At 32.8% G+C, this 23,045-nt stretch overlaps 1 pseudogene across 1 annotated transcript in view; it reads right to left on the reverse strand.

Annotated features, from left to right (window-relative positions):
* Nucleotides 1-938: 938 nt before the first annotated feature.
* LOC147826709 (protein FRG1 pseudogene) overlaps nt 939-23,045 on the reverse strand; it is a 52,754-nt pseudogene continuing 30,647 nt past the window's right edge. Inside the window, exon 4 of the transcript XR_015453420.1 lies at nt 939-23,030. The product of XR_015453420.1 is annotated as a protein FRG1 pseudogene (transcript). The remainder of the gene's footprint in view (nt 23,031-23,045) is intronic.

Raw genomic sequence — 23,045 nt, forward strand, 5'->3', positions numbered from 1 at the left:
CAAAGAATACATATAGTTAATAATGGAGCACTGTACATTTAAATTTGCTAGTAAAGTAAATTTCAGATGTTTTCACCAGAGAAAATGTTAAGTATTTGATTTACTTATGATTCTACATTGTATTCATAATCACAACATAACTTTGTACACCTTAAATTTGTATAATTATAAATTGTTGGTTATTTCAGGTTTTATTGTACCTAAAATCTATTTATTTTTATATTTTGTATTGTAACTATAAATGTGCCATCAACTGTACAATGGCAAATAAATCAACAGCAGTTCAGTACCTCAGTGTTACTTCATATAAAATAATAAATGAAATCAGAAAACTTCTAAAGATCCATCCAAATTTTACATTAATTCTCAGTGAGTTTTATTTTAAAGTACCTTTGAGGACAAATTATTCACAATTATTTCATTCTCTATCATTATCAAGTTGAGGGGGTACATGAAACAGATAAGGATCACAATGCTGCTCCTAGGTGGAAAATTTTATCTTCCCCATCTGAATTGTACTTAAATGCAAGCATGAAAAGAGATTGTAGCTCTAGTGGGTTTTTTTCCCCCTATGGGGATAGGATCAGGACTAAAATTTGCATGAAGTATATCACTGGTTATTAGAATATGGATTTGTCTTTCCTATAAGGCACTGAAATTGGCTGTCACCTTTTCTAATCGTTACAGTCTTCAACATGGTATTTTAAATGACTGCATAGTATTACATTGTACAGCTATCAGGTAATTAAATAACCACCTGTTATAAATTTATATTTATGCAAATCTTTGTTACACTAACATAGCTAAATGATGAAGTTTTATCTTTAATTGTTAACTATTCTAAAAAGACAAAGAACTGATACAAATTAATAATTTTCTGCAATATTTTGACATACTGTACCATTTATGTATAGTCACATTTAAAGAGTATGAATATTTGATTTACTTTTCTGTACATTATTCAAAATTTCTACAATTATAGCATTTAATAGTTTTATTTCTTTTTTTCTGTTTATACATTTAATTTCTCTGTTTTTAGTTTATATGGTTGCTAGACAATTCAACATACAAAATCAAGTATATTAACACTGCCAGTCCCCAAAAGTTATGAATTAATTTTTAAAATGCCATTTGCAATAGCATCCAAAGAGTAATGAATAGAAAATAATGGAACAAAAATATGAGAGCCCTTTATCTAGATAAACTGACTTTATAATTTTATGATATTAAAAAGCCAAGAAGTAGTAAGACAATCTAGAAGAAGAACAGACCCATAGAATCTCTACTACCAGATGTCAAGATTCATTTTAAAAATTAAGACAGGTGGTGTGTGTTAGTTTTACATTGCTGTGACAAAATAATTGAAGTGAAAAACTCAAAAGGAAAAAAGTATGAATATTTGACAACTTAAATTTAATACCTCATCTCTTTCAACATATAAAAATTTGAATTAAAATTTTGAACAAAATATCGACTGAGAATAAAGGAAATTAGTACTTTAAAAAACCTAGCAAAAATGCGGGACAGCATATATCTACATCTAAGAACTATCTGATGGCAACCAAAAGTCAGAATATATTTTAAAACTGCACCTGTTCTGAGTGTTTTTAAGAGACCATGTCTCATTCATTGATTAAATCATTCCTGTAATGCAGGATTATTCCTATTAATTTGTAAAAAATTTTGAGTGTAGCATAAATGTACTACAAAAGTAAGTATGGTTGATCATTCAAATGATGTAAATGTTCATTGAAATTTTACAGCCAACCTGATTATCTTAAAGAATGAACAATTAGGTAAACATCTTTGTCGCATCCAATATACGCTTTAAATATGGAAACAATTATTTTCAGAATGACATTTCTTATAAAATTTAATAATAAAGCATAAACTAGAGGTCAATAGAAAGTCTAAGAATATCATTAGCTTTCCAGAGGACTCTGTTTTAAAATTATTAGTAGAATATTTACTTACCACTTAAATATATGCAACCATTTTTCCCTAAATATACCCAGAAGAAATTTCCTTTATATATTGAGCATTATATAACTGTCAAAAAAATGACAGTTTATGGATATATTCAAAAGTTACCACATATGCTATGTTAACAACAAGATCTTCATCAAAGACTTGAATCCATTTTAAATTCTGTAAACCTGTCCTGAAATTTTCAGAATAAATCATGACAGAGCATTGATTGGATTTTCCTTGATCTCTATCAGTTTTACAACTATTATTCTACACTTGCAATATTTATCTCTTAAATCCCTTTCTTTATTCAATTCATTACAAAAATGCTCACATTCTTACTACAAAAGTGTAGTTTAGATTTTACACTCATTTACCAGTGCTCAAATCTATCTTTTTTGCAATATTTGACAAAAGAAAAAATACTCATATCCTGGGCTCAGATGAAACCAACTCCTCTCTTCTCCTTCTTCCCTGCTTTCATGTACTAGCTTTTTACTCTTTTCCTGGCTCCTTCCCCTGTTCTTGAACATTCCTGTTTCTTAGATTTTTGACGTTGGTGTTTTTCTTTTCTTCCTCTGTATAGTGGAACATCCCTTTCTTAGTGAATCGTACGTATATTCACTGCTGCTGTATTTTTCCCTCTGAATTAACACACACACATGCACACACACACACGCACACACACACAACTGTACAGCCTACATCAAGCTGCAACTGTTGGGTTTTACTTCTAACTCTTTTTTCAACTTATTCCTAAAATAATCTTTCTTCTTTTTGAGGAGCTATAAATTTACAGAAAACAATGAATACAAACTTCTCAAATAGTCCCCTCTCTACTCTCTCCATTTTTCCTATTATTTAAAACTTGCATTCATGTGGTCTGTGTCTTACAATTGCTGAGCTCATATAATATTATCATTGTTAACTAAAATTTTTAGTTTACATTAAGATCTATGTTCTATTTTACCTTCTGTAGGCTTTGAAAAACATGTAATGGCATGTATCTACCATTAAAAATTTTTATAGCATTATCTTACACTCTAAAATTTTCCATTCTCTTCCTTTCCTCCCCTTCATCCCTCCATTCAAAGTTCTGGCAATCCATAATGTTTTTTTTTTAATCCATAACATTTTGACTATCACCGTAGTTTTGCTTTATCAGAAAGTCACATTATTGAACCATGTAGTCCATAGCCTCTTCCACTTGCTTTTTCTCATTTAGCAACATGAATTTAAGGTTTCTTCATGTTTATTTGTGATTTGATAGCTTATTTTCTCCTTTGCAGAGTAATGTTCCATTTTCTAAATGTAGCCCAGTTTATTTTCCAATTCACCTATTCAAGGACCTCTTAGTTATTTCCAGGCCTAACAATTAGGAGTAATGCTGGGATAAGCATTTATGTACCAGCTTTTGTGTGGATGTTAATTTTGAATTCATTTTGGCAAGCACCAAGATGTGTCATTGCTGGATGGTATAGTAAGAGGGTATTTGGGTTTGTAGGAAGATGTCGAATTGCATTCCAAATTGCATGTCCCATAATGCATTCCTATGGGCATTGAAAGAGAGTTGATGTTGCTGCATTCTTCACCAGCATTAGAATTGTCAGTGATTCATTCTTATAGGCAGGCAGAGGTAACTCACTATTGTTTAAATTTAGGATCCCTTAATGACATGACACTGAGTGCCTCTTCATATGCTTTTTTTCCCCATTAATTTTATTGGTACATTTTAGGTACACAGTACAGATACATTCATCATTGGGATCTTGTACCTTTACATGCTGTATCTTGGTTCTTATTTTTTCCCCATTCCTCTGCCCTCCCTTCACCCCCTCCACCATTCTCTATTTACAAAGACTTTGTTTCCATTTTCTTCCTTTCATCCTATTGCTTCATTTGCTTATATGCAATCTGTACATCTTTGTGGGCGATGGATCTGGTCAAATGTTTTGTCTGTTCATAAATAGGAGGTGGGGGTTGGTTGAATTTTAATAGTTCTTTGTATATATTTAATAAAAAGATTTATTAAATGTATTGTTTGCAAATATTTTCTTCCCATCTCTGCTTGTGTTTCCTTGGGTTTGGCAGTGTAGAAAATTTTCATATTAATGAAATTCAACTTACTGATTTTTTTCATAAATCATGCTTTTGATTGTATAAGCAAAGTCATTGCCAAACCCAAGGTTATGTGTGATTCCTCTTATGCTCTCTCCTAGGAGTTTTATAGTTTTGCATTCTAGATCTATATTTAGGATCCATTTAGAGTTTATTTTTATGGAAGGTGCAAGTTTGGTGTGGAGATTCAATTTTTGTTTGTGGATATCTTTTCTGCACTCATCTGCTTTTGCTCCTCTCTCAAAGATCAATTGACTATATGTGTATGCATTTATTTATGAATTTTCTCCTCAGATCCATTGACCTAACTATCCTTTCATCGATACCAAGCTACAATTGTTAGTGTTGCTTTAAAGTTAAATACTGAAATCTGGTATTAGATCTGTGGCCCTGTTCTTTTCCTTCAAGACAGTCTATTCTTGGTCTTTTGCTCCTCAGTGTATTTTTTTAAACTTCCACAATGACATTAGAATACAGTATATCCATTCTTAATTTCTCCTTTTTTCTCTTTACTTACCATCTTTGACATAATCATATTATGAACATTGTTACCTCTTTCTCTGAAATTTCTATAAACTGCACTATTTTCTTCATTCAAACTCCTCCTTCTTATTTTTGATAAGACATTCTTCTCTGCAGTGGTATTCTTACTATCAGTATCTTACCTTTGTTGTTCACCTCTATGGATTTTTCAAAATAGTTTCTTTTTAATTGAGGAAACAGCTATCTCAGTTAAGAACATTAATGAAGCCCAGAGAATATTAAATATTTGAACAGTTTTAATAAATACCTTTCTCATCCAATCCCAATCCCAATCAAGATTTAGAAAATTTTATCACTCCAGAAATTTTTTTGAAGCCCACTTCAAGGCAATCTTTGGGCCACATGTAATCTATTGTTATGATTTTGCAATAATAATCATAATAGATTGATTTGGCCTTTTCTGAAATTTATATAAATGATTTCAGTCAATTAGGTACACTTTTGTGTTTGCCTTTTTGTTCAGGATGCTATTGATATTCATTCATGTTGTATTTAAAGTAGTTTACTGATACACTAATTTCATTGCTGAATAGTACTCCACGGTGTGCATATATTATAATTTGTTTGCTTACTCTGTTATTCCTGAATATTTTGATTGCATTCAATTTCTGGTTTGTATAAATAATGTTGCTGTGAATATACCTGTACAATTCTCTATTTGAAAATATATGTTTACATTTCCTTTGGGTGGATATCTAGGAGTGAAATTTGAGGTCACAACATAGATTAATTTAACATTATGGCAAACTATCAAACATTTTTCAAAAGTGATTGTACATTTTGCACTCCCATAAGATGTGTTTAAAATGCAGCAATTGTTTCCTTATCCATGGCACATTTTTGTGTCATTAGTCCTTTTACTTTATGATGTCTGGTAGGTGTGCAAAGGTATTTCATTTTGGTTGTCAAAAATGACAATTTAAAAATTAAATTGGTTCACACCAACTCCTCTTCAACACCTCCAGTGACTTGCTAGTTTCCTTGCTGCTTTACAAAAGAAAGTTCTTAGTCCTTACCATCTCAGGAGCCCCTTCGCATTTGCTTTCTGCATGTATTGTTCCAGGTGTCCATCCTCTTTCAACAAATCTTTGTTGAACCTTGTGTCCTGACTTCTACTTTTGGTCTTTCTCCCATGCATGGATTAAAGATTTCCTGAACATGCAGTGTTTGCTCACATCTCTGTCTTTCTGTTTATATGGAGTCTTTTAAATTACAGGCTCTCCTTTTTATCTTGTCTTGGAAAACATTTTTATTGGACCAGCTCATATGCTCCTTTTTGCTAAAACTTTCCTCTATGCAGTGTTAGGTGCTTTTTCTCTGTGCTCCCAGGATATATTTTGTCTTGTGCTCATATATCTATTGTAGACTTTATACTTTATTTTCATTATGTTTAGGACAATACCTTTACCCAATGAGCATGATGTCACTAAAACCAAAGTATATGAATGACTTAACATTGTAAACAGACCTCCAAGTTAGTACCTGACAGTCAAAAATTATTTCTCTAAATAAAAATTATTTCTTTAAAGTGATCTTCTTTAGTCTCCACTATGAGAAATATGTTCCTGTCTTCCAGAAAAAATGGAGAACAAAATGCTTCTCTTTACATGGATAATTTCTGAGGTTTTATTCTATATTGAATCAACTATTCTCTCTCCAACAATGATTAATTCAATATCTACTTAAACAAATATGAAAAAGATACATTTTCCAGACCTTCCCAGTTTTTAAGTGTCCACACATTTGCCATAAATTTACTTCAAAGAGACATTAGCTCCCTTAAAGTGCACATTATTAATAGAAATATTAATTTAGATATTTATCTGGGTCACCCTGAATAAAAGGGTTGAAACTCACATATTGAGTGATGTCTTTAAGATCTTAGGCTTTTTCATATTTTATATATGTTCAGTAAGGTATTCAAGAGTTGCTTTCTGGCTATTTACAGTGCTTCACTAACAAACTCCCTAAAGTTTCTTGAAATGTTTCCTCTCCTCTTTATATAGGGATGAGCCTCCAAAAAGAGACTTATAAGGCATGTTTTGGCTCTGGTCCATCTTTAATTGGAACCTTGACTCAAGTTGGAATAATCAAACTCTCTCCCATAGGAATTGAGAAATGGCATTGAGAAATCTCTGCCAGTCAGGGCTGAACATCAAAGTGGGATGATAAATGCAGAGTCTGATGTCAAAAAATGCTAGTTCTATAAAAGTGGGTCAACAGAGAAAAAATAAGTATAAATATCTTTATGCTGCTGTAATTTTGCTAGAGTGTATATTTCCTTCTAATGTAATATATGTTGGTCAGTATATGCATATTATTTTGTTTGTCTCCTGTCACCAGAAATTAGTTCTATATTTATGAAGACTGTTTCTTTCACTACTAATATATACCAAGTGCCAAGAATAGTGCCTGGCACATAGAAGATATCCAATGAATAATTCTTAAATAAATGAATAAATATCAGTTTCAAATTGGGTTTATTTCAAAACACCAGATTTACCCCATGGGATTTGCAATCTTACTATAGATATTTTTTGTTCAATTATTGAACAGTCTAAAGAAATTCACAAATATTTAGGTCTAGAGTGTCAGTAAGGGAAACAATTCTGATCAGAAATCAAAAAGAAGACTATAAGTTTAAAATATATTTGAAATCTACAGGTCAAGAAGTTAACTAAATTCTAAATTAGATATTTAAATTTATTCAGAACTGACAAAACAAATGAAAATTTCTAAGTTAAAAATAATCACAATGTTTTTTAGAGGTCAAATTACTGTTTGCATCCATGAGCTGAGTAAGTTGAAAGGAAAAGGTACTTAGAAAATAACAACAACAAAATCAATAAAATCTAAAACCAGGGCTGGGCATGTAGTTCATTGGTAGAATGCTTGCTTAGCTTTCTTAAGACCCTGAGTTTAATTCCCAGCATCATAAAATGGTAATAATAATAATGGCTATGGAACTTGGAGTGTTATTTAATGACCATGGAATTTGAAGTGTTATTTATTTTAATGTTAGGTGGATTATAGAGACTACATTAGTAGAAATTGCAAAACCTGCAACTATTCCTCTACATATGTCTGTAATTTTGGATTCAGTCATTTCTGTTTCTTTTGGAACTAAACATGGCCACAAACACTTTTAAAATTAAGTAAGTAAATAAATAAGCAAACAAATAACTTCCTTACTACATGACTTGACAAAGCACAATCTTAATCTTGATTAAGCACAATACTTTATTTTTTAATTAAATAAGGTTCTTCTTTTTAAAAAAATAACTTGGTTCTTTTTCCTGCATTCCCCTTCCCCCTTCAACCTTCCCCCTCTTCTTATTTACAAAAGCTTTGTTTCCATTTTTTCCTTCTCTTCTTTTTTGTTTCCTTTCCTTTAATACTTCTTTCCAAACATAATACTTTAATCTCTTACTTTCAAACTTTTCTGCTGAGATATTAATATATGTTCTCTGAATATTCAATAGAAGAATATATACTTGTGCTTCATCAACTAGTGTCAGGTTCATACTAAATAGCTCTGGGAATTTGAATAAGTCAATAAATATCAAAACCAATTCCATTAAGTGATACTTCATAGCAATTTATGTGCCTTTGTTGGATTTCACAAAGAAAACTGTTATTTTTTAACCTTTTCAATGTCAGAATAAATTCTGAGGAAACAGATGTTCTTACAAATAGCAATTAATCAGGCCAGACCATAATAGCAGGAATTGAATGCTTCACAGTTATTCAAAGCAGTCACATGTGACTATTTAATCCAAACAATGAACTAATAAGGGATAGCAAAGTTATTTCTATTTACCCACTTCATAGCTAAATAAATTAGCTATGAAGATTTACAAAGCTCAAGTGCTGGCAATAATTCATAACACATGATGTACTCAAGAAAAAAACCTCCAAATTAAAGCAAGGTGTGGTGGTGCATGCCTCTAATACCAGCCCTTTTGGAGGCTGAGACAAGAGAACTGCAAGTAGGAGCACAGCTTGGATTGCAATATAGTGATCTAGCAAGACCCTGTCTCACAAAAGGGGTGTGGAGAGGATGTAGCTCAGTGTGAAGGCCCTGGATTCAATCCCTAGCCCTGGAAAGAATGACAGACAGAAAGGGAGACAGAAGAAAGGGAGGGAGGGAGGGAGGGAGGGAGGAAAAAATAAACTACAGAAACTTCGAAAAGAATACAGGTTTTCCCCACAATATAGCAGCTTAAATAGCAGAAAACTCTACTCCCATTCTTTTCTGTCATTTTTATATTTTCTCAGCCCTCTCTTAAAAGCAGCCAGAGAAACTTCCCTAAAGTATTTCCTGTTTTATTACTAAAGATTCTATGAAGATGTCACTGCACTGAGAATAAACATTGGAATTCCTGGTTGCTCTGGACATGGCTCCCTGTGACGTACCTGCCAACATTCCCTTCCCATCCTCCATGTTGTCTATTTTCTGTCCATTTCATTAGCTACACGTTTGGTTATTTCTATTCCTCCAATACTAGATGTCCTGAAAAGTCTCATTGTCTTTGCATTTGTTTTTCTTTCTTAGGATCCTCTTCTACCAGATCTTTTCATGACTGCCTTCTGATCAATATTTAGTTCTCAATTGAAATATCACATTAACACACGGTCTCTCATAACACTTTTGTCCAAGCAGTTCTGCCCATTGGCTAAGGGCCATATCATTGTTTGGCTTCTTCAGTGAAGCTGGCTATACCTGACATTACTTTATTTACTATATAAATATTAATATTACACATACTTCTCCCCATAGAAAGTCAATAACTTGAGGGTAGAGATTCTTTCTTTTTCTCTACAGAATTTCTGCAGTTGAGAATTCAGACTAAGTAGCCAATAAATATGAGTTACTAACAAGACCAGGAACAAAACCAATCCCCCTTAGAGCAGAGCTATCTTTACTTTACTTCCTATTCACTGCTCTGTTCAACAGAATCTGGTTTCTGTTACTATCATGCTGCTAAAGCTGTCTCCTCAATGTCATAAATGACCTTGTGTCTTCATCCCAACATTCCCAAAACTGTAATAATTCCTTTACATCTGTCCCTTCTCTCGGGTTTTCATAATGTGTGTAAAAAGTTCTCTATCCTTTAAGACATGCCATTCCTCATCCTAGAAAGTTTCATGACACTTGTTTCTTCCAAACCTCCACACTTCTTTTAAATGCCTTTGAAGCCTCTCAAGTTTCTCTAAGGAAGTTTTGTTGTTCTTTCTGTTATGTTCCAATTGTTCAGTATACATGAAATGATCGTGTTTTTCATTATTTGTCTCTCACTACCTCTTAGAATGTAAACTGCTTAAGGGCAGGGAAATACTTTAGTAATTGTATCCTATTGATGTCTAAAATTTGACTCTTAATTGAGGAACTGAATATGCAGATCTTACATAAAATATTATGATGCCAGGGCTGGGGATTGACCTCAGTGGTTTCGCTGCCTGCTGCGCAAGTGCAAGGACCTGAGTTTGATCCTAGGTACAAAAAAAAAAAAAATTATGATGCCATATGTAAGAATAGAGATCCTCAAATAATTTTGGTAGCATTTTGCACACACCCAATTTAGGCCTTAGATCAGATTGGAACACCATTTAATTAGATCAGATTGGAGCACCATTTAATGTGGGGGATATGATCAGCCTGAAATGGAGAGGAGGAAAGATTGGAATATTGAAAGGATGGAGTATCTCAAAATAGACAACTTTAATGTACACAGCTCATGCATGTTAACTATAGATAACGCTCTTTCTAGCTTGTGTCAGTAGATGTGATAGTACTGACAATTCTTCGATTATCTGTTGATAGTTATAAATGTGACATGTGAATTTAATAAAAATAAATGGGATATCCAATCAACAGTTTATAGGTGTAAAAATATGGGTTGAATATTTTTACTTCTTTGCTAACAGCAAGAACTCTTTGATTAATTAGAATAGAGATTCTTTCTGCAACCAACTATGTTAAAAATTGTTGCTTCCCATCCTAGAACCTCCGTAGCAGTTATCACAGTTTTCCAGAGATGCCAACTGTACCACTGGGGGCTGTTTCGATGGAGGCAATCCTGAGGACTCTTGTGAAGACATGAGTTGTGGATAAGAGAGGCTGAGCAGCTTTCCTCTCAGGGATTCAGAGCACTCCTTTTTCAAACTTGAGGTGCTACAGACACTGTGGTTTGGGCATTAGAACTCTGATTGTTTTGTGTCAGAAGTTAAAGTACAGGTAACTAGTTTCAAAACAATTAATGATGGAGCCAGGAGTTTTCTGTTACAGTCTCCACTTAGGCAGGAATTACATAGACTGGAATGCCTACCTTCTATTTCTTGTTCAGATCAGATATGGCCTATTTTTATATTTAATCCTAAACCATCAATTAAGATTAAACTCTTGTTAAGTAGATAGCAATAATTTAGACACTGACACTTTATATTTCTTGTTGATAGTTAGCTACTTGGGAGAGAAGGGAGGGTGCTAATAGCTCTATTACTTTTCAGGACGATTTTAAACAATAAATAGTTTAGCTCATCTTAAACTTTTTATAAAGCCTTCATGCCTCTTTAATCAGCATAGGAGGGGCTGGCAAAATGCTTCCTTTGCAAGTGCAATGGATAATCTTTTAATGATTTATTTTAGGAATCCCCCTCCATTCTCAGAAAAGACTCCAGTACTCTTTAATTTCAAATACCTATTATGCTGTTTTGTTTTTCTAATTATTAGTGTACTAGATAATGCAAATCCCATACATTTAGGAATTAAAATAATGATATCTCTGTGAATTTTACCATGTGATATCTTAACTAATGTTTCTGCTAGAGCAGAAATAATTGCCAAGCTAGGGTTATTATTTTAAGGTAACTTTAAAAATCTGTAATCTGCAGGGGATTTTTGGTTCCACCGGTTTCCTCGAAAGGACAAGGTCCCGAGTTCGATACCCTGTACCAAAAAAAAAAAAAATCATAATCTGTTGGTTTTTCATGTATCTGTATGAAAGTAGTACAGCAGCATGGGAAGTTAAACAGAACTAAGTAACTGTAGAATTGGTAAATGTTAATTTGTGGCATATTTTATTTTATTTTCTGATATTAGAAATATCTATGATTACACTTTATTTCCTTTGTAACTCACAGGTCAAAAGTAACATGTTTTAGTATATTAGTGCCAAGATTTGAATATGAAGTAAAAAGAACATAAGAATTTACACCATTGTAATTTGAAGGAAATTTGTGGCAATGCAGCCCTAAGAATGGGGATATATAAACTCCATACACTTAAGATTTTGTACAGATAGCTTTTAACTTTATAAACTGTGGATAAAAATTGAAATCTTAAAAATGTACATAAAATACTGTATTTTTATCTTGTGTATGATAGTCTATTCTCTTCAAGTAAACATAATTTATGTTTACATGTATGTTATTTATGTTTCTCTGTATGATAATCAGACACGGATGCCTTTTTTAGTGGTAAGTCAACATCCATTGGATGTTTTCCAACATATATCTTTTGACGTGATAATAGATGACAATTCAAAATAAAAATACTACCAAATTCTCAAAAAAAAAAAAAGATTTCATCTTATGGTATCATTTGACATTGTACAGCAAAAAAATTTAATAGGGTATCTGGCATGTTTGCAATTCATGTGCCTTGTATGGATTAACGCAGGAATAGAAATTACTGCCAGCTTCATAAAGGATGTGGTAAAATGGGCTCTTTCACTTATATCCAGTGGGAAAATACAGTGTCACAACCTTTCAAAGTAATGGTATTTATCAGGACTCTCAGTATATTTACTACCCTTTGTGACAATAATTTTATTTGTGGGCATCTACTCAAAGTAAAGAAACAAGAAGAATGACAAACTATTATACTTAAAATATTTATTACAGCATAACGTAGCTGTAGTAAGGTGAAATAAAAATGAATATTTTTAACAATGTAGATAGTTCTTATGCTTCAGATAAAATGCAGGAATATTTTGTCAGTGTACAAGGATTTCCAACAATAGAGAATTAGCTTACCAGGTAATTGGCCCATGGAATATTATTCACCAATTAAAAATTATTTCAAAGATTTTTTTTAAAAACAGTGAAATTATATGTAAAAATGAAAAAAGTTACATGCAAAACAACGTCAACATGAAAAGAATTGTGTATGCTGTATCAGTTCAAATTTATCAAAATTAGCATGAACAAAAAACTAACACAACAAAGATGACATTAGCTATAAATATAATGGCCATAGTCTTTTGTATTTAGTTTTCTGTAGGGATTTTTTATCATGAGTATGATGCTCAGTGTGAGAGAGAAAAATTAACAATATACTTTGATTTCAAAAGAGATGGTGAGTCATCCTATTACCTAGAAAGTGTGCATCCATTTGGCTGTTGCATTTATTGTTATCTTATTCTAGTATGTGCACTGATTTCTAAGTGAATCATTAGGAAAAGACAAACACGGGGAACAGAAAGACAAGCATTTTCTCATTAGCATGTCTAAAAACTAATACTCCAAATATTGCATATAACTGATTCGATACTGTGAAAAACTGTATTTGACAATCATATAGGAAAAGAAAGTTGTGAATAATAAGAGGAAAGATGGCTTCTAGAAAATGAGAATTAGAAGGGGGGAAAATTGAAAGAAGGTAGAAAAAGATAGAAGGGAGAAAAGAAAGAGAACAAAAGAGAAAGAGGCTCTAGACTAAAATTTTGACACAGAAAAACTGTACAGTTTTATACATTGTAATGCATAACATTATATTAAATGTATTGTCATTCCTAGAATATGTGCATTACTCAGAATATAAGGTATCGATCAACAAATTGTATTATGAAAAATAATTTTAACTCTTTTAAATGCCTTCAGAATATACTTCTCCAGTCATGTGTTTCTTTTTTCTTTTTTAAACTTTTTATTCATAAATTGTATTTTTATCTTTTTAAAAAACATACAGTAGTGTATTTTTGAGAGGTAATTTTTTTTTTCTTTTTTGGTACTGGGGATCGAACTCAGGACCTCACACTTGCCAGGCAGGCCCTGTGCAGCTGAGCTAAATCCCCGGCCCAAGATGTAATTTTTAATGAGTAAAAATTTATTTTTAATTTTACATGCTTATGGGGTACCATGAGGTAATTTAATATCTGTATTCAATGTGCAATGATCACATCAGAATAATTATATTTCTACTTCTTGGAACATGGTTCATTTCTTTGTACTGGGAACTTTCAACTCTTCTAGTTCTTTATCAAATACGTAGTAAACTGTTGAAAAATTAGCTCCTGTACTGTTCTGCAGAACACGAAAATATTATTGCTTTCCAACTGTATTTTGGCAATGATATGAACATACCCTAATGTAACTAATAAAATTTATTGATGAGAACTTGAACCTCACTTTTGGGGGTCTAGTTTTCATAAAGAAATCTATGTAAACAAAGTCAGTTTCATTTTGCTAGAGCAAATAATGATAAACATATCCCCCCCCCCAAGCACCTACTACTTTAAAATTTAAGGTCATTTTAAAAGTTAAGATTCATGGGGCTGGGGATTTAGCTCAGTGGTGCTGCCACTGCTTTCCAAGCACAAGGTCGTGAGTTCAATCCTGTGTACTGAGAAAAAAATAAAAGAAAAAGAAAAAGTTAAGATTTGTGATTACCTACACAGAAAAATATATTTTGATAGTATACCATTGTGGGTAAAAAAAAAATCACTGGGATTTCAATCCAAAGACTTGAACTCCAATGCCAAGGCTATGACTAAATCTAATTACGGATCATTGACATAGTTTGGCTTCTGTAAAGATAATCCTCATCAAATACTGTTGAAATTTGATTATTAAATCCTATTCAAAGTGAGAGCTTGCTGTAATAGTCAATAGTAACATTTAAAAAGAAATATGCAAATCAATTGATAAAATCTATATTACAAATCCACACCCAGAACTATGACTAATAAATTAGAAATATAGTCTAAATTCCAAAAAGCAAATGTTAGCATATGAAGAAGAGATTATAAAATACCTCTTAATGGAATGAGGGCAATTATATCAATAATAGTGATCTTACAGTATTTATTTAAAAAATAACACAAATTTGTGATTAGTTTTCTAAATACTGAAAATATCTAAATGTAATATGACCTACATATAATGCTTTTTTTTTTTTCTACAAAAGCACTATCACTGCATGTTTTATTCATAGAAAACAAAAGGAGTAGGCAGAAACAAAAAAGTCCTGGTCATTTGCAGTATCTGTCAGCTTTCAACTTGGCTCTCCTGTCCAGAAGAGTCTCATGCAAAAATCCATCTTTCCGAGCCTTTTTTAAAGAATTTTACTGTCTTCTTTACTGGTTTTAATTTTATTGTCTAGGAAGCTCTGAAATTTTTTTATGTAGTTGATTTCACACTGTTTTGCTTTCCCTTTGTCTTCTTCTGGAATGTCATCTTTTTTCTTGGTTTCCCTTTCAGCACAGAATCTAATCTTTATCATTTCTTCTTCTCCTGCTGGCTTACTTTTTGCTTCTATATCACCTGATTCATTGCATCAAATAAAGCAACTATTTGAGGCCAATAAAGGCATTTTCCCATCTTGAAACACTGGTTCCCACTGTTCTCTTGGTCCAATGGCATCCGAACGCCCAACAACAAGTCCATCTGAATTGATACCAAGATATTTTCCATATCTGAATTTCAGGGCAATTCTGGAATCATAAAATTTGACAGCAGTAAACTGGTCTGGAGGACTAGGACCTTCATCAACTTCTTTATGTGGTGCTCCCAGTGTAAAAAGGCCATTGTCAAGTGCATGAATATAGGTTCCTTTATCCATTTCAATGGCTATAGTTCCTGAAATGTCACCAAAGTTGGCTAGTGTCCACCACATTCCAACAATATCAAGTTGGATTTTTTCATCCTCTTCTCTTTTTCTCTTCTTTTCTTTCTTTTACTTCTTACTTTTGGCTTTCGTTCCCTTGAGCACAAGTTTGGTGGATTTTACGTAGGAGTATTCGGCCATGATTCTGATGAAACTTCATATATTGTTTTTAAAATTAAACTTTGGGTTTTTGCAATATTAGAACATGTATCATCAAGAAAATTAAAATTTGACAACTGAGACAATAAGAACGTTTGTTTTCAGGGCTGGGGATTTAGCTCCGTGGTTCCGATGCCTGCTTCGCAAGCACAAGGTCCTGAGTTCGATCCCAGGTACCAAAAGAAAAAGAAGTACATTGTCTTTCTCTATCAATTACTTTGATCCCTAATTATTTGAAGGACATTTCATGGAATTCTTACTATATTACATATAGCTATTACTAAAAATAGTAAAATCATAGATACCAGGAATTTAAAGGCATTAAAACTTAATATTTTCTAATTGTTTCAAGGAAAGATTGAGAACCTCAGATTTTTCATAGTTTCAGTTAATAAATTTGAGAAGACAAATATAGCTGCGTTTTCTCACTCTTAAATCAAGATTATTTTCATTACTCTCAGCACTTTTAACTTCTCAATTTTCTTCTTTAGGTATTATCGTTATTTTCTCCTAAAAATATAACTATATTTATGTTTTACATTTTTTCCAATAATGTGTTTAACTTTAATTAGAATCATTCATTTGAAACAATAAAAATCTAATTGAATCATCTTAAATTGCAATGGTAATACAATATCAATGGATTTGACATTTATTGTTTGGAGTATCCAGATCTCTTTTAATTAAAATATTATTCATCACATTTATTTTGAAATTCTTCTGTTTTTCATGTTTTACTTATTACTGTTAATCAGGATAAGATACTGTATTTTTACTTAGTGTAATGTTGAGTTTATACCCATGTGGGCCACTTACCTTATTTCTACTCCTACTCCCTAATATTTGTAGTTCTAGTTTGGTCATAATGATTAATAATGTACTTGGAACATCATCAAATACTATCATCATCTCTGAAGTAGTCAAAAAAACATAAGCATCATATAAGGAGCATAATAAAATTAATTTCTATTGAAGTGCCTAAATTATAGAAAATTTATGGAAAGACAAAATATCCACTAGATGGCAAAAAAAAATACACCTGACTGTCTTACCAATTTGCTTCTTTAAAAATTAATTTTATTGGTTCAGTTTTGATATACATAAAGATTATCTTCCTTATAGAGAATTTGTACCTGTACACAATACATTCAGTTTACTTCTAACTATAGCCAGGGGAGAAATAGTACTTGAAAACATGCATGTGCTTAAAGAAAAGAAAAAAGAAAATAAACATGCCAAAACTTTTTTCTCAAAATATTTAAATATTCTCAAGAGAAAGTTGTTTTTTGCAGTACAATTTTGAAGGGAATTTAATTCCCTTAAATTTTTTACTGCAATGAAATTAATGAATTAGGGATTAAAGGTAGTTAGCCACATGTTTAGAATTTTATAAATTTATCATTAAAAAAGTATTATGTGTGTATCAATAGCACAACTACATCATAAAAAACTCACTTTAAAAAAGAAAAGCTGTATACACATTATTGCCTTTTTTCCTGGTGGATTTAGTAAAAGAGTGCCTGCCCCCTTGTGATTTGTAGACTCACATAAATTATCAAAAGTAAACCAATTCAGAACAATCCAATAGCATGAAATGAAATTGTAACAGTAATTAAAAGCTTACCAATTAGAAAAGCCCAAGATTTGATGGATTTACTGCTGAATTCTATAAGAGCTCTAAGGATATAATAACAACAATACTCCTCAAACTCTTCAATGAAATTGAAAAAGGAGTGCTTCCAAACACATTTCTGGAAGTTAACATCAATCTGATTATAAAACCAGACAAAGACCTAACTAAAAAAGAAAACTAAATGCCAATTTCCTTAATTAATACAAATATAAAAATATTTGATAAGATATTTGCAAATGAATGCAACAAATCATCATAAGGATCATGCATCATGACCAAGTAGGCTCCATCCCAGGGTTGCAAGGATAGTTCAACATACACAAATCAATAAATATAATAAACAACATGAACAAAAGCAAGGACAAAAGCCACATGAATGTATCTACAGATGCAGAAAAAGTTCTTGATAAAATCTAACAATCGGGCCAGGGATTTAGCTTAGTGGTTGCACCACCTGCCTTGCAAGAGCAAGGTCCTGAGTTTGATCTCCAGTTAAAAAAAAAAAGAAAAAAAAATCAAACATCCTTTCATGATAAAACCTCTGAAGAAAATAGATATAGAAAAACTTTGCCTAATTTTGATAAAAGTCATTTATGACAAACCAACTGCCAACATCAAATTGCAAGCTTTCCCTCTAAAATCAGGAAGAAGAAAAGGATCCCCACTATCATGACTCTGTTTACCATAGGACTCAAAACATTAGCCAGAGCAACCAGGCAAGAGAAAGTAATTATTTGGATACTTTTAGGAAAGGAAGAAAGTCAAATTACAATTATTTGAAAATGACATAATCCTCTACATAGAAGACCTAAAATATTCCACCAAAACATGCTTAGACTTAATAACCAAATTCAGTCAGGTAGCAGGATACACATTCAACACACAAAAATCAATAGTGTTCCCCAACACCATTAATAAAGTCACTAAGAATATAGCACAGCAATACAATTCACAATGGCCTCAAAAAAATGAAATACCTAGGAATTAGCCTAACCAAGGTGGTGAAAAACATCTGAAACAAAAACTCATGTACTCTGAAAAAGGAGATTGAAGAGGACATCAAAAAAAACCCCAAACAAACAGAAGGGAAAGATCCTCTGTTCCTGGGTTGGCAGAATCGATGTTGTCAGAATAGACATACTTATCCAGGAGATTAAAAAATCTATTGAATGTATGCACTGCACACTGAGCCAATCTGAAGACAGAATATCAGATATAGAAGACAGAATGGTGGTCAGTGAGCATGAAAAGAGAGATCTCTTAAAAATAGCAAGGGACTATAAGAAGCCAATCCAACAGCTCCTAGATGACACAAAGAAGAATAATATAAGACTGATAGGAGTCCACAAAAAAGCAGGAGAAAGTACAAAAGACAAAAAAAAAACTGTTCACAGAATTAATGACAGAAAATTTCCCAATTGGAGTAAAAGAATTTGACATACAGACAATTGAGGCATATAGAACTCCGACTAGCCAAGATAAAAAAAAAATCTACATCAAGACATATAATAGTCAAGATCCCAGAAACCCAACAGAAGAACAAAATCCTACAGGTAGTTAAAGAAAAGAAACAAATCACCTACAAAGGAAAGCCCATCAGAATCACAGCAGCCTTCTCAACACAAACCCTCAAATCAAGGAGAGCCTGGAGTGAAGTATTTCAAGCCCTAAAGGAAAATAATTTCCAACCTAGACTGTTGTATCCTGCAAAAATATCTTTCAAAATTGATGAGGAAATTAGATACTTCCATGACAAAGAACACCTGAGAAATTTCATGAACACCAAAGCAGCACTCCAAACAATTCTAAGCAATATCCTAGAAAAAGACAATGAAGATCACAACTCCATGAGGGGAAACAGAGTGAAGCCACTGGGCAAGGTAAGACACTAAAGGGAAAGGGGGAAAAATAAGAAAGAAAAGAGCCAACAACAGTAAAACATCATGACAAGAATGAGTCAATATCTATCAATTATAACTCTCAATATTAATGGCCTCAATTCATCCATCAAAAGAAATAGAGTGACAGAATGGATTAAGAAGCAAAATCCAGCAATATGCTGTATACAAGAAGCACACCTAACTCAAAAGGACATTCATAGACTGAAAGTAAAAGGATGGAAAACAGTTCTCCATGTGACAGGAACCCAGAAAAAAGAAGGGGTAGCAATCTTGTTTGCAGACAAATTAGATTTCAAACCAAAACTAATTAAGAGAGACAAAGAAGGTCACTACATCCTTGTGAAGAGAAAAATCCAAGAGGAAGAGATGACAATCCTAAATATATATTCACCAAATATGAATGCCCCCAAGTATACAAAACAAATATTAATGGACATGAAAAAAACCAAATAATCTCTAATACAATTGTAGTGGGGAACCTCAATACCCCACTATCACAAATAGACAGATCATCTAGACAAAAAATTAACAACGAAATTCTACAACTGAACCAAGCTATTGAACAAATGGACTTAATAGATGTTGACAGAGTGTTCCACCCTACAAAATCAGAATAAACATTCTTCTCAACTGCACATGGGTCATTCTCCAAAATAGACCACATGCTAGATCATAGGACAAGTCTAAGTAAATGTAAAAGAATTGAAGTTACCCTCTGTGTATTATCAGACCATAGCACAATAAAATTGGAAATCAATAGCATAAGAAACCACAAAACTCCCACAAACACATGGAAATTGAATAACACCCTCCTGAACAACCAATAGAAGAAATTAGACAGTTTCTACAAGTAAATGATAATGCCAGTACAACACACAGGAATCTATGGGGCACAATGAAAGCAGTTCTATGTGGGAAATTCATAGCAGTGAATGCCCATATTAGGAAAACAGAGAGAACTCAGATCAATAAACTAATGCAGAACCTCAAGCTCCTAGAAAAAGAAGAGCATAACAAACCTGAAGCTGGTACTAGAAAGGGAATTATAAAGATCCAAGCAGAAATCAATGCAATGGACACTAAAAGAACCATACCAAAAAATCAATGAATCAAAGAGGTGGTTTTTTGAAAGAATAAATAAAATTGATAAACCTTTAACCAACCTTATCAAAAAAGGGAAGGCTCAAATCCATGCAATTAAGAATGAAAAAGGTGAAGTCATAACAGATCCAGCAGAAATCCAGAGGATCATCAATACCTACTTTGAGAACCTGTACTGTAATAAAATGGAAAACACAGAAGAAATGGACAGATTCTTAAATACATATGAATTGCCAAAGTTAAGTGAAGAAGATATAGAAATTCTAAACACCACAATTACAATGAGTGAAATTGAAAAGGTATAAAAAATTTACCAACAAAGAAAAGCCAAGGTCCTGATGGCTTCACTGCTGAATTCTACAAGATATTTAGAGAAGAGCTATCGCCATTACTCTTTAAAGTCATCAAGGAAATTGAAAGAGAAGCAAGGCTTCCAAATTCATTCCTGGAAGCAAGTGTTACTTTGATTCCCAAATCAGGGAAAGACCCAACCCCAAAAGAGAACTATAGGCCAATCTCCCTAATGAACATAGATGCAAAAATCCTCAACAAGATACTGGGAAACAGAATACAGATTGTCATCAAGAAGATCATACACCCTGACCAAATGGGAGTTATCCCAGGGATGCAAGGATGATTCAACAATCAAAAATCAATATATGTAATACACTCTATAAACAGAGCCAAGGACAAAAAGCATATGATCATCTCAATAGATGCAGAAAAGGCATTTCACAAAATCCAATACCTATTCATGATAAAAACGCTACAGAAAATTGGAATAGAAGGTCTTTATCTCAACCTGATTAAGGTTATTTATGAAAAAACCAACAGCCAACATCATACTAAATGGTCAAAAGCTGAAAACTTTCATGCTAAAATCAGGAACAAGACAAGGATGCCCACTATCACCACTCCTGTTTAATATAGTTCTGGAAGCATTAGCCACAGCAATTAGAAAAGAAAAAGAAATAAAAAATAAAGATAGGAAAGGAAGAAGTTAAACTGTCATTATTTGCTGATGATATGATACTTTACATAGAAGACCCAAAAAACTTGGTCAAAAGTCTTCTAGACCTAACTGACAGATTCAGTAGAGTAGCTGGATATAAGGTCAACTCTCAAAAAACAATAGCCTTCTTGTACACAATTTTTTTCTATCCCTCTGTTCCTCTCTTTTTAAATAGAATTGACCTTGTACAATTGAACCTTAGAAGTTTCTAACTTTTTCTTTTCATTTTCAGATGGTCATGCCGAAGAGCTTGCCTTGAGTCTCAGAAGAGACTTAGACTTAGCCTTTTAAAGAATCCTGCAAGTGCTGAAACTTTCATTTTAGTGCACATGGGATAGTTGTATTACATTAGGCAAAATAATAAACTTTTTATTTCCTTTTGCTTGAAATTAAGTCTGATATAAAGAAATGTGGTTTGGTGTGATGTTGATAAGAGTTGAATTGTGACCATGAATCTTAATATGTCAACTTTATTAGATTAAGATTTACCTAACAGATTAGTAGAGTATACTTCTCCATATGTCAGGAGGGGTCAAAGAGGGTGACACTGGGTACTGTATACGGTCCTCAGTCTGTTCTTCTCTGGCTCTGTTTCCCTGCTCTGCTTCCTGGTCAGCAAGTAGTGAGCAGGTTTTCTCTACCATATGCTTCTATCATTACATTTATGCCTTGAAACCAGGTAACCATGTACTTAGTGCCCTGGACCAACAGCTAAATTAAACTTGTCTTTCCTTTAAGTTCTGTCAGGTATTGTGTCCAACAATAGGAAATCTGACCAAGATCATGAGGGCTCTAACTTCTTCAAGTGGATTAGTATATTGATCAGATCATAATTTGATGTCATTATTGGGAGATAATAAAAACAGGAGATGGGATCTAGCTGAAAGGAGTAGGAACTGGAGATGTGACCTCAGGGCTATATGCATTTTCTTGACCCATATTTTCTCACTTGTTGTGGTTTACCTTCCTGGTTCCTGGCCATCAGTAAGTGAGAAGCACTCCTCCACCATACCCTTCAAATGTAGGCCTGAAGCAATGGAACCAGCTGACCACAGATTAAAAACTATGAAATGGAGAGCCAAAAGAAACCTTTCTCTTTAATTTGTTTTATTCAGATGTGTGGTCATAGTAATGAAAAGCTGACTAATAACAACATATAAATTCTTAAGCAAAAGTTTTTTTAGAGGTGGGTCAGCATAGCCATCATTTAATTTAGAGAACATCAGCTTGAAAATTTGTGCTGAAATAGATTTAAGACTATTTTGTGTGTGGACAAACTTGGATTTTCCAGGATATTCCTAAATGAATGTCCTCGAAAAATCATACATAACTTAGAGTCTCCTCCATGTTCTGAATAACAGTTAAATGACATCACTAATATATAAAGCTACTTGTATGGTTGATTTGTGCCACAGTGACAACATGTTTCTGATTTTCTGATCTTTAGAATATAGAGAAAAGATTTGTGTGTTTTTTTTTTTTAAACTTAGACTTAGCTTCCTTCTGTGGCCCATGTAATATTTTATGTTTGAACTCAATTTTGAGTAAGAGACATACGCCAGCATGTTGGGTTTTGTGTTTTCAAGGACATGACATTTTGTAAGTCTTGTTTATAGTGCACTCCAGAAGTTTTGTGAAATATCGTCTTTCATTTCTGGGTCACTCGTTGAAACTGGGATCATTAGTGAAGTAACTGTGAAGACCTACCTAAAAAAAAAAAAA

This window comes from Heterocephalus glaber, unplaced genomic scaffold (assembly GCF_053883595.1).
Source record: "Heterocephalus glaber isolate CG9 unplaced genomic scaffold, H.glaber_assembly_v1.0 deba00001461, whole genome shotgun sequence".
NCBI classification, from domain to species: domain Eukaryota; kingdom Metazoa; phylum Chordata; class Mammalia; order Rodentia; family Bathyergidae; genus Heterocephalus; species Heterocephalus glaber.